This window comes from Caretta caretta, chromosome 7 (genome assembly GCF_965140235.1).
Source record: "Caretta caretta isolate rCarCar2 chromosome 7, rCarCar1.hap1, whole genome shotgun sequence".
Taxonomy (NCBI): domain Eukaryota; kingdom Metazoa; phylum Chordata; order Testudines; family Cheloniidae; genus Caretta; species Caretta caretta.
In genome coordinates, this window is record NC_134212.1 from 71,672,153 (window position 1) to 71,683,359 (window position 11,207).

Genomic DNA, 11,207 nt, shown 5'->3' on the forward strand with positions numbered 1-11,207 from the left:
AAAATTCTCACCATTTTGATGCAATCTGGTAGCCACTTTCTGCTGGCTAGTGGGGTAGAATCATCATCCACAGAGCCAGTGGTGAAGAAGCCATTCCACAAACACACAGCCCCTCCTGCTTGGGAGGCCAGGGGAGGGATGGGTTAGTCAGGTCCATGGCATCATGCCCCATTGGAGTACCATGGCACATAACAGGAAGGCAGGTAAAATGGTGATACAGCTGCCCTTCCACTCTGCCCATGAGGGTCAGTTTCCAGCATAAGACAACCTTGCATCACAGCTCCATTGGAGCCATGTTACCAGGGAACAGCTACAGTGGGCCCTAGAGCTGGTGTGGAGCCACAAGGCTGCCTTGTGATGCTGCTAATCTCCAGTGGATTCTAAAAGAACTATAGGGCTTCAATGGTACCCTTCTGCTTTTCCTACAGGGTTGAGGGGGAATCTTCACCCCCTTCCCCTTCACAGACATTATTGGGCTCTCACACTCTCGCTCACAGAAAGAGGAGTTAAGAGGAAGCTCACCAGGTTTTCCTTGCCTTCGGTTCACTGTGTACCATAGAATGATACAATCCGGCCCAAAGCCACTGCAAAAAAGGTACTGCTAACACAAAAGCATTTCCCTCACATCAAGTCCCTTATGCTTACATTTTAAATGTTGTTTCTCTTGCCTTTAGTTCAGGAAACAAAGCAATTGTTCCTATTCAGTATTCATATATTAGAATCTTCAGGTCTGATAAGGGTTAGGTCAGTTAATGGAAGATGGAAGGACCCACCTGGCTGCTCTGTTGGAGTGCATGTGAGAGGAGGTGCATCATTAAAAGGGCAGACAAAACAGGACATTTAATTGCAAGAGCTACATTGGTGCAGAAGCACCTAGGCAGGAGGTGCTCAGACATCCCCATAAAATTTAGCATCTTAAACATCTGCTTATGTGGCCTGTACATAATGCTGGCCCTGTATTTAACTCTTAACTTATATTGCTGAAGTATTACAATAATAACTGGGAATGTTTGCCTAATTGGAAAACATGGAAAATACTTTAAGAATTGTTTTGATATAAAAATATTACTACAGCAGTCTAGATAAAGTCTGGGACAATGCCTTAAAAATAACTCTCTCTTTCTGCTTGTAAACACTGTATCAATAATTCTATTTAATCCTGTACGAGGGTGGGGTTTTGGTGGATATGTTGGTTGACTTTGACTAATGGCCAATGTCCATACAAAACGATAAACTGTGATCTATCTGACTGCTCATTCACCACTCAAAAAAAATTCCTGTCAGATAGCAACACAATAGCATCAGTTGCCAAACAAGAACAGACATCACTTTAATACGCTGAGGGAGAGATCCATAATTCACATCTAAGTTCTTATCTGAGCTTGCCTCTTTCTCTAACAAGGTTTAGGAGTCCTGCTACCACTCCTGAATATCAACTACAGCTAGGCAGAGAGAAGGCTCAGCCTCTTTGTCTATGTTCAGATAAAGTGCAATCTTGCTTGTCCAGATGAATTTGCATGTAATGACCTAATGACAAAGCAGAACTATTTGCTGGAGGTCAAATACTGGGCACCTCGAGACAAACAAACATACAGTCAGAAAATAAATATAATCTCAGTACAAATTGCTACACTTAAATGTAATTTCTTCACAAATTGCTTCATTGGGCTGTGCATCACCAGTGAAGGTAAATGTTCAGAAACACTCATGGAAAAAATTGATAGAATGTATTAAAGATGAAGCAATCAGGTCTCCATGAAAGTTGCACTTAAAAGTCTATGGAATTGAACAGTGAATGACTGCTATCAAATTCTATAGATCACTAAAAATTCTATAGGAAAAAAGTACTATTTTCTGTAAAATTCCTCAGGACTCTTCCATAATGGAATGGCCATTTAGGTAACTGTCCAACTCACAGCACAGAGAGGGTAACAAGTGATGATAGTGGGAAAATCCCTGTGCACTTCTCTGAGATTAGTCCCATCATCTAGTTTGATTATATTTGCATGAATTCTGTACTGTCTTTGGATAAAAAAACAAAGGCAGTGTTGTTGTTTTTTTAAAGATGTATCAAGTACCCTGATTAGTTCTGATCTGGGAATTCAGTGTCATGAGAGTGCTTCTCCATCACAAAGGACTAATACATTATTAGTGTGCTTCTGGAATGTCAGGCTATGGAGGTTACTATAAATAAATGCATTGGGACAGAGAAGAAAACATTAGTGATTCCCCCCACACACACACACATTTTCTTCACTGTCTCAGGAGCATTTCCCAATCTACGTTAATGGAGTGAAGTATACTCAAGGATCTGTTTGTTCCAAAAATATTCATGATTGTATTTTATGCTGGCTGTGTTTTACATATAGCCTCTGTCGCTCTTCTTATTTTGTACCTTTTAATGTACCTTAACACACATGAAATGGAAAAATAATAAATGTCTATCTACCATACTGTCACCCTACCCTAAGTGGCAGTGGATTTTTGTGCCTTTCAGGTCCAATTTCCCATTGGAGGGGAAATCAGTGTTATGGCTGTAAGCATATCTTGACACAAGTAATTGGACATGGCTCATGCCTTATATTTTGGGAGACAGGATTAGGAAGGTAAATGGATCATCAGTCTGAAGACAGAATGTCTGTATTAGCTAAGATAAGGGGGAACACCTGGGGAACCATTGACAATGAACTAGTTTAGTCAGAAATGTAAAGCTAAGGTAAAGAGTAAGTTGTACAGCCTGCTGTCCACACAATCCATGTACAGGGATTGGTTCCTGCAAAATATCCAAGCCAATCCCAAAATGTGTAATCCAATCTAAAGTGAACATTGTATATAAAGGAAGAAGTATGGTGTGTGGTATGTGCTGTATGCCAAATAAAGGAACCTGAGTGGTGAGACTGAGGGGAAGAGGTGTGGGGGGAACCCCACCAAAATTGGTTTTGACACCCTAAATGTCAATCCAACTCCTATTTCTATCTGTTTTAGTTCCTTCTGAGAAGCCACTACATCCTGTTTTAGGTTCTTCTTCACATCTTGTTGAAGTTCCTTCTGGGCAGTTCTAGTGCTTCTTGGGCAGATTTGATTTCTACAAGCACCTCCTGCTCTTTGTTCCATCTCAGTTCACAGGGATTCCAGTTCAGAATTCCTCTCCTTGGAAACTCTCTCCTACTCTCAATGCCAGCAAAGCAAGCTATCTCTTGGAGGTCAGTAATTGTAGGGGAAAAGTGAGAACTGAAAAAGCCAAGCAAAGTTGGACCTTGCAAAGGAAATTAAAACCCATAGTAAAAAGTTCTTTAGCCATATAACTAAAAAGAAAAGGAAAAAAGTGGGACCTCTAAGCACTGAAGATGCAGTGGAAATTAAAGTTAATCTAGGTATGACCCAACACCTGAAGCAAAGTACTTGTTTAGTTTTTAATAAGAGTAATAAGGAGCTGAGCTAAGGGGTGGTGGCAGGGTGGCTAATGGAAGTGAGGTTATGAAAGTAGAAATTACCATATCCAAGATGGAAGTAAAACACAAACAGTTTAATGGGGCCAAATCTGGGGGCCTAGATAACCTTTATCCAAGAATATTATAGGAACTGGCACAAAAAATTGCAAGCCAAATAGCCAGGATTTTTAATGAAACTAAAATTTGGTGTTGTACTTTGACTAGAAAACTGCTAATATAGGACCTATTTTTAAGAAGGTGGGGTAGTGATCAAGGAAACCACAGGCCTGTTAGTTTAACCTCAATTGTATGAAAGGTCTTGGAACAAATTTTGAAAGAGAAAATAATTAAGGACATAGAGGTAAATGGAAATTGGGATAAAATACAACATGGTTTACAAAAGGTTTGCCAGAGTATAGAATATCAGGGTTAGAAGGGACCTCAGGAGGTCATCTAGTCCAACTCCCTGCTCAAAGGGGAACCAATCCCCAATTTTTGCCTCAGATCCCTAAATGGCCTGCTTAAGGATTGAACTCATAACCCTGGGTTTAGTAGGCCAATGCTCAAACCACTGAGCTATCCTCCCTCCCCCAACCTGATCTCATGTCAAAAACAACAGCAAAAAAACCACACACAAAAAACCCTGTTTTTTTTTTTTTAAAGGAAATGCAGTAGATTTAACCTACCTGAATTTCAGTAGGGCATTTGATACAGTTCCACTTGGGAAATTATTAAATTGGAGAAGTGGATTATGATGAGAATTGAAGGGCAGGTAAGGAACTGGTTAGAGGGGAGACTAAAACAGTTCATACTGAAGGGTGAAGTGTCAGGTTGGAGGGAGGTTACTAACGAGGTCCCTCAGGGATTGGTCTTGGAACCAGGAAAGTGTTAAATAAAACTAAATGACCTTCCCACAGAAAAATGGGAGTGTGCTGAAACAATTTGTGGAGGACACAAAGTTGAGAGGTACTTCCAATACAGACGAGGACTGGAATATCATACAAGAAGATTTGGATGACCTTGAAAGCTGGATAGAATAGGATGAAATGTAATAGAGTAGAGTGCAAGCTCGTGCACTTATGGCCCCAGTGTACAGCAAAAATTCTTGTTTTACTCAATATCAGTTGGAAGCAACAGAGGAGGAAAAAGACCTGGGTGTATTGGTCTACCATGGGATGACTATGAACCACCAATGTGATGTGACTGTAGGGAAAAAAAACTATGCAGTCCTAGGATACATCAGATGAGGTATTTCCAGCAGAGATAGGCATTAACATTTATTACCATTATACAAGGTACTGGTGAGATGGCATCTGAAATACTGTGTGCAATTCTGGTCTAGGTTTAAGATGAATTCAAACTGGAGCAGATACAGATAAAGGCTATTAGGATTAGAATGGTAAACCTACTGTATGAGAGGAAATTTTAGGAGCTTGACTTGTTTAGCTTAACCAAATGGAGGCTAAGAGAAGACACTGTTGCTCTATAAATACATCAGAGGGATAAACAGCTGGGAGGAAAAGATGTTATGTAAGGGCCAATGCTGGCACAAGAACAAATGGATATAAACTGGCCGCCAACAAGTTTAGGCTTGAAATTAGATGAAGGTTTCTAACCATCAGAGGAGTGAATTCTGGAACGGCCTTCCAAGGGGTGCAGTGGGGGCAAAGAACATAATTTGTTTCAAGACTGAGCTTCATAAGCTTGCCTACAATGTCTTGTGGCCCATCTACGACTGCCAGTAGCAAATATCTCCAACAGCCAAAAATGGGACACTAGATGGGGACGGCTGAGTTACTACAATGCATTATTTTCCAAATATCTGGCTAGTGGGTCTCACGGATATGCTCAGGGTCTAACTGATCAACATATTTGTAGCCAGGGAGCAATTTTCCCCTAGGTCAGATAGCAAGAGACCCTAGGACTCTTTTGCCTTCCTCTGCAGTGTGGGGCATGGGTTACTCGCTGGTTTGAACTAGAGTAAATGGTGGATTCTCTGTAACTTGAAGTCTTTAAATTATGATTTGAGGACTTCAGTAACTCAGCCAGAGGTTATGAGTCTCTTACAGGAGTGGATGGTTTCGCTTCTGTGGCCTGCAGTGTGCAGGAGGTCAGACTAGATGGTCAGAATGGTCCCTTCTGGGCTTAAAGTCTGAGTCATGGTTCTGCCAAGTGCAGATTTCAGGGTCTTGCAGGTCAGCTTCCAGTTGGAGGAGAAATAAATGGTGTGGACTCTGGGCATTTGGTTTGTGTAATTTGTTTTATTTTTACCAGTCCTTGAACTAAGGTGGTCAAATATCATGCAGGCAATACTCCGTTTGAGGAATGTCAGCCATAACACCAATGCCAGGTTTCCAGGGAGCAATTCTGCCCCAATAATTAACTTACTAGAAAAATTAAGTAAAGAGCAAACTCTTTTGTTTGCAACACCACCTCAAAGAAATTGTGCCACCAAACATACAGTATTTCTTCCAAGTCGGAACTGTGCTCATAACAAAAAAAGCTTGTTACAATGTGTAACATCAGCAGCTTGTGACTCCTGCCATAGCAAAATTAATTCTTGTAGCATAATTAAGCATTAAACTTCCTTCAGAGAGATACTAAAAACAAGCCTAGCTTTGCTGAGCACCCTCAATTGAACTTACCTCATTGGGAGATGAGGGTACATAACATCACTCAGGATGGGACTCTGAGGGTATTAAGCAGGATTAGAGAGCAATAATAGTTCAGGGTCCTTCCACCCTTCTTTTATACACAGGGTTATAAATTTGAACAGATGTATTTGCTGTGGGCTGAAATTCACCACAGAAGATCTCTGAACAGGTGTGCCAGGGATATGCACATCCTTATGTATGAGATTAATTGTCCCTAATATCAGGCCTGTATTCTTGCACATCACACCTTGCTTTCTAAAGCTGTTTTCCAATGTAAGTCGCTGACCTCGGTGAACAGATCTGCTCACCCTGATTTTCCTGTACCCCCACCTATGTTTTCTCTTTCATTCTAGGCCCCCTGACCTCGGCTTTGAGGCCAGCAACCATGATTTCACTTATTTGTCCTGTCTGGAAGCATCAACCTGAATCTGACTCATTTGTCTGCCTTTGAAGAGAAAGGTCTCATGTTTTCCATTAATTTCCTCTTAATTTTATTTCTGCTCTATATCATATGAATTGACAGATTAAAGGCTATTTTATGCCCACACATGCAGAGACAAATATTTGTGTTAAAGTTCATTCCCACTGCTATTAACACCACAGGCTGCAACAGAAATGCCGGGGGAGGCTTTGAGTCTGTGGGGTTTTCATTTATTGTAACCAAGGTTAGCAATGTCTATATGATCAGAAGCAGTAGATCTGTGATTAAAGGTGTGGATTATAATGACCCAAAAGAGGTGAAGAAAGGGCTGGAAGCAGACAATTGCTGTGCAATTAGGCTGAGCACCAAGCAAACAAATTTCCCTAGTTTGCAAAATGTTATGGCCATTAGAACAAACATACAGGATTGAGGGCAACAGTAATGAGCAAGATCCACCCATGCCCACACCTATGTGTATACACAGAGCAGGTGGAAGGTGTTACTTTTTTAACCTGCATTGATCAACTTCTAAACAATTCTGTGAGCCAAAGCAAAAAAATTAGACTGGCATATCGCAACCCTTGTACAGATCATTAATAACAAACAGCTCCTGGGTCAGCAAACCTTGGTCTAGATACAAGGACATAGCTATTGGTCTCAAAATCAAGGGAAGCTGCATACAGCAGATAACTTGAAGTGGAATTCAACCTATTTAAAATATTGAGTCCTCGAATGATATCAGCTATGTCCAGTCTGAGGAGGAGAGTCTTATCAGCTTTCCTGTACATGTGTGTTCATGTGTACTGAATAATTTAGAAAGGTTTGGCACATTAAACCCTACGCTCTCTGGGAGACAGGGGACGGGGCATGTACGCAGGTTTGTTTTCTTTTAATAAGAAGCCTGATACCTAAGGCAATTAATTGTTTGGGACTCAGTTTACAGGTGGTCCAGGACAGTGTGGGTGTGGCCAGTTCATAAGGTGTGCTGTATTAGATGGGAGGGGGTATATAAGGCTATTAATTGTGGAGCCTCAAGTCATACTTACAACAATCAGCAAGTGACTTGTAAAACTTTCACAATAATGGCTTTTAACTTTTTCCCTCTTTTTGCAGTGTTCACATTGAATCCCACATGGCATTGGGGTAGGGGAGGTGCACATGGGGAATGGCATGGGTTTCACCCTGAACAGAAGCCCACCAAAACCCTGGCTTGTATTCATAACTTAATAGGGCCATGAACCAGAAATCCCTCCGATCCATATATTAACAAACATGGTAGCAGAAACTTAACAGCTCCGGCTTTGGCTCCAGCACTTGCTTTGATGCCAGTTTTACAGCCAGATGCTGCCCAGGGCCCTCAAAAACAACTCTTCAGAGTGAGGACCTAGGCTGTGCTGTAGCTGCTTTGGCAGCATAGTCTCTTTGCTTACCGGCTGCAGCACCAGGGTCACTTCTTGCCCTGCGTTTGGCAGCTGGCTCTCCTCTGAAGATTACTGACTGGGAGGTGATAAGGTACCATCCCTGCTCAGCAGATTGTCACGTACCATTGAGGAGCTCAGTGACAGTTCCCAGTACCCAGTTGAATTCTTAATTAAAGAGGCAAGACAGGGAGTTCCCAGTGGTGCCATTAGCATCTTTAACTTTGTGGTGGTCTGTCTTCAGCCACTTGATTCACTCTCTGCATTGTTCTGCTGTCAGGTCACTTCCCAATACCACCAGTCAGCTTTGTAGACATGATTATTTCTTGTGCTCTTGCTGAAGCTGAACATCTTGCTCACTTCACACCAGAGGTTAACCAGAATTTGGCTGTTCTCTGGCAAGCTAGCAGCCCACTTCATGCAGGGCTTCTTAATACTGGCCATGCAAATATACACGAAGGTAGCCTGTCTTTCCTGATGAGAAGGCTGTGTGGAAATGAAGGGCTACCAGGGTAGGGTAGGAATGTGCATTCCACCTGCAGGCCATCCATTCCCCACCCTTTGTGGAGGCCATTGAATCGTCCTTCTACATAAGAAGGGGAGATCTACACACTGAGATCATGGGAAGCATGATCAGGCCTAAAGTTCAAGTTTCAGGGCCAGCTTTCAATGCACTCTTGAGCATATAATTCTTTTGAATAATAAGGTGTTTCATTGTTATAATGATAATATAACCCAGGGCATAGGGACACCTCTAGGGTGATGTCAAAAGGGGGGGCATGGTCTGCTTTCTAGAGAGGATAAAGAAATCTGTGTTAATAAATAACACTCTTTCGGTCTTATATTTTTATAACTCAATATTGAATTAATCAAATTTGTATTAGAAAAATGGTAGGTAAATCTTTTTTATCCCCTAGATATTTTCTTAATTATCATTATATCAGTATTTACTTTAATAGCATAGAATTTCTGCATTGACAGGACAATCAGTAGAGTCAGTTCTGCTGTGAGTTGTCTGTTCCATAATGTTTTACTGCAGTGGCACAATGCCAAGCACTCGCTTGTTGATCTATAGCACAATCCTTTGCAGCCAGATGCAAACCACAAATAACCTTCCACAATGGCTGATATCTGAAAGGCAAACAATTGCTCTGGAATGTGATGCTCCCCATCACTTTCAGGGAATGTGTACATTGAGGTCTTGGCAGATTAATTTGACAATTAAATTTTCAAGTCACTCTGAGGATCACATTCTCCCAGCCACCTCCTACATGGATTTACACCAGTGGATTTTCACTGACACCATCTGGGAATTTACATTACTGTGAACTCTGGGAAAACAAATACTTCATTGTTGCAACATCCTGTTTTTAAATACCCTTTTCTGTATGCTACCAGTTTGCCTTTAATTTAAAGAAAAAAGAATGTTTTAATTGTGAAAGATGCTGGATCAATAACCCTGAAGACCAAAGTCAGATCCAGAATGGCAGTTTCTATGCTCATCAAAATAACTTGCCAGTTTATGTCCTCTCTGAGTCTGGGGGATGAGAAGGGACCACTTTTAGATGTTTAGATGAATTTTTGTGATCTGGCCATTTGTCTACTAGGATCAAGACTGAGATGATCAGTGTATTTCACAGAGGCCATTTGAGTAGTCATCAGATACTGACTTTTGGTCACCACTGACTCAAAGGCAAAAGGCTGAGCATCCAATTTCTAATTCACTGAGTGAGTCTGTTCCCAGCTAGTACTGGATTTTCTTTCTCTCTTTTTTTTTCTTTTTGTTGTTGTTGTTATTGACTGTAATCAGGACTCTATTTAAAGGACTCAGGTGCCTGTGCTTTCCATGGTGCTAGTTCCTTTATTCAATGGGTTACCCAAAGCTTATGCCTTAAGCAGATTTAATATTTTACAAGTTTACATTGATTTTTGCATTTGTGCTACTAAAAATAAAATTTCAACCATTCCACAATGGAAATTATACCCCTTTGTCTGAGTCAAAATGAAAAGTTAATATCTTCCTCTAGGCTGTTTTCTAATTGGAGTTGCCAAATCCTTCCCAGATTGAATCTGATTTAACCTCTACTCAACCTTTCTTTGCATTTATCTGTGGGTATGGGAGAAACCTGTTAAACTTGGAAGTTGAATGGGTTAGCTCAGAGGATGTGTACAATTGAATGTGGTGTCTTAATGTCATCACTGTTCTGCTGTGGAACTGCAGGTTTCCTGTGTGACATGATTACACTGTAAAAACACAGTCGAATGAACATTTTTGATAGTGACAGTACTGAAATGCTTCAGTCGTGAAACTATAGGAGTGTAATATGCTTTCATGATTCCAGCTCTTGAATCATAGCTCTCTCCAGAGACTTGTCACCTGGACTTCTTAAGCCGTTAAACACTGGATCCTGGGGTGAACCATTATGCCAATATCTGGCATTATCCCTGCCTAATTATCACCTTGGTGAAGTGACTGGTACAATTTTAAGTGACAATCCAACCAGACCAGCTTTGTTTTTAGTGTGATCAGAAGAAGCTTATTCTACTCACACCCCCTTTTGTTCTGTTTCCATGCATTCCCCAGCTGATGAATAAACAGACCTCTCTAACCCTATCTAAAATGGAAGTTATTGTACATCCTTGATCATTCCTCCATTGCTTTTCCCCCAGGATTACCTTCCACTTTCCTGGCAAACTATCTGAAGTTATCAAATTGAACAACTGAGAAGCCTTAACAAAAAAAAAAAAATACTGTTTCCAGAAGCAGATTTTCCTCTGCTTTTCAAGAGCACACCAAAAAAAAAATAAAAAAGGGAAAAAGAGAACAAAGGCTATTGCAACAGCTCATGTATTCCAACCTCACTTTCCCTGCCCTTTAGGCCTAATAGTCTGTAAGATTAAATTTCTTAGACTTTGGCAAATGAACACTGATCTTGTGATACCTTCCAAATTTATTACCTCTTTGGAATTAGGTTTATGTGACAAATTCAGGATTTAGCTTTCTTTCATGCTTATTCCAGCCAGTCATAATCTCTTATCTCACAAAGCTTACTCTCAACTGATTCAATTATTTAAAATAACCTTTGTGATAAGAGGCCCAAAAGTGTCTAATTAGACCATTTGCCAGAAAAGTGATCCCTGGATAATTAATCATGTCAGCTTAATACAATATGATTGACTTACAGAGAGGACAGAAAGGACGTAAAGATGTTATCCCATGGGAGAAGTCTTTGAGATTGTTGACTGTGCAGAGAGGGAAAAATGCAAACAAATCTTCCTATGG

The 11,207-nt window shown here is 40.8% G+C and overlaps 1 long non-coding RNA gene across 2 annotated transcripts in view; it reads left to right on the forward strand.

Moving 5' to 3' along the window:
* The window catches only part of LOC142072891 (uncharacterized), a 59,125-nt gene extending 52,516 nt beyond the window's left edge, over positions 1 to 6,609 (forward strand). For both annotated transcript variants that reach the window (XR_012669499.1, XR_012669498.1), the window contains exon 4: positions 6,439 to 6,609. This is a non-coding gene — a long non-coding RNA (uncharacterized LOC142072891). The remainder of the gene's footprint in view (positions 1 to 6,438) is intronic.
* The last annotated feature ends 4,598 nt before the right edge of the window (positions 6,610 to 11,207 follow it).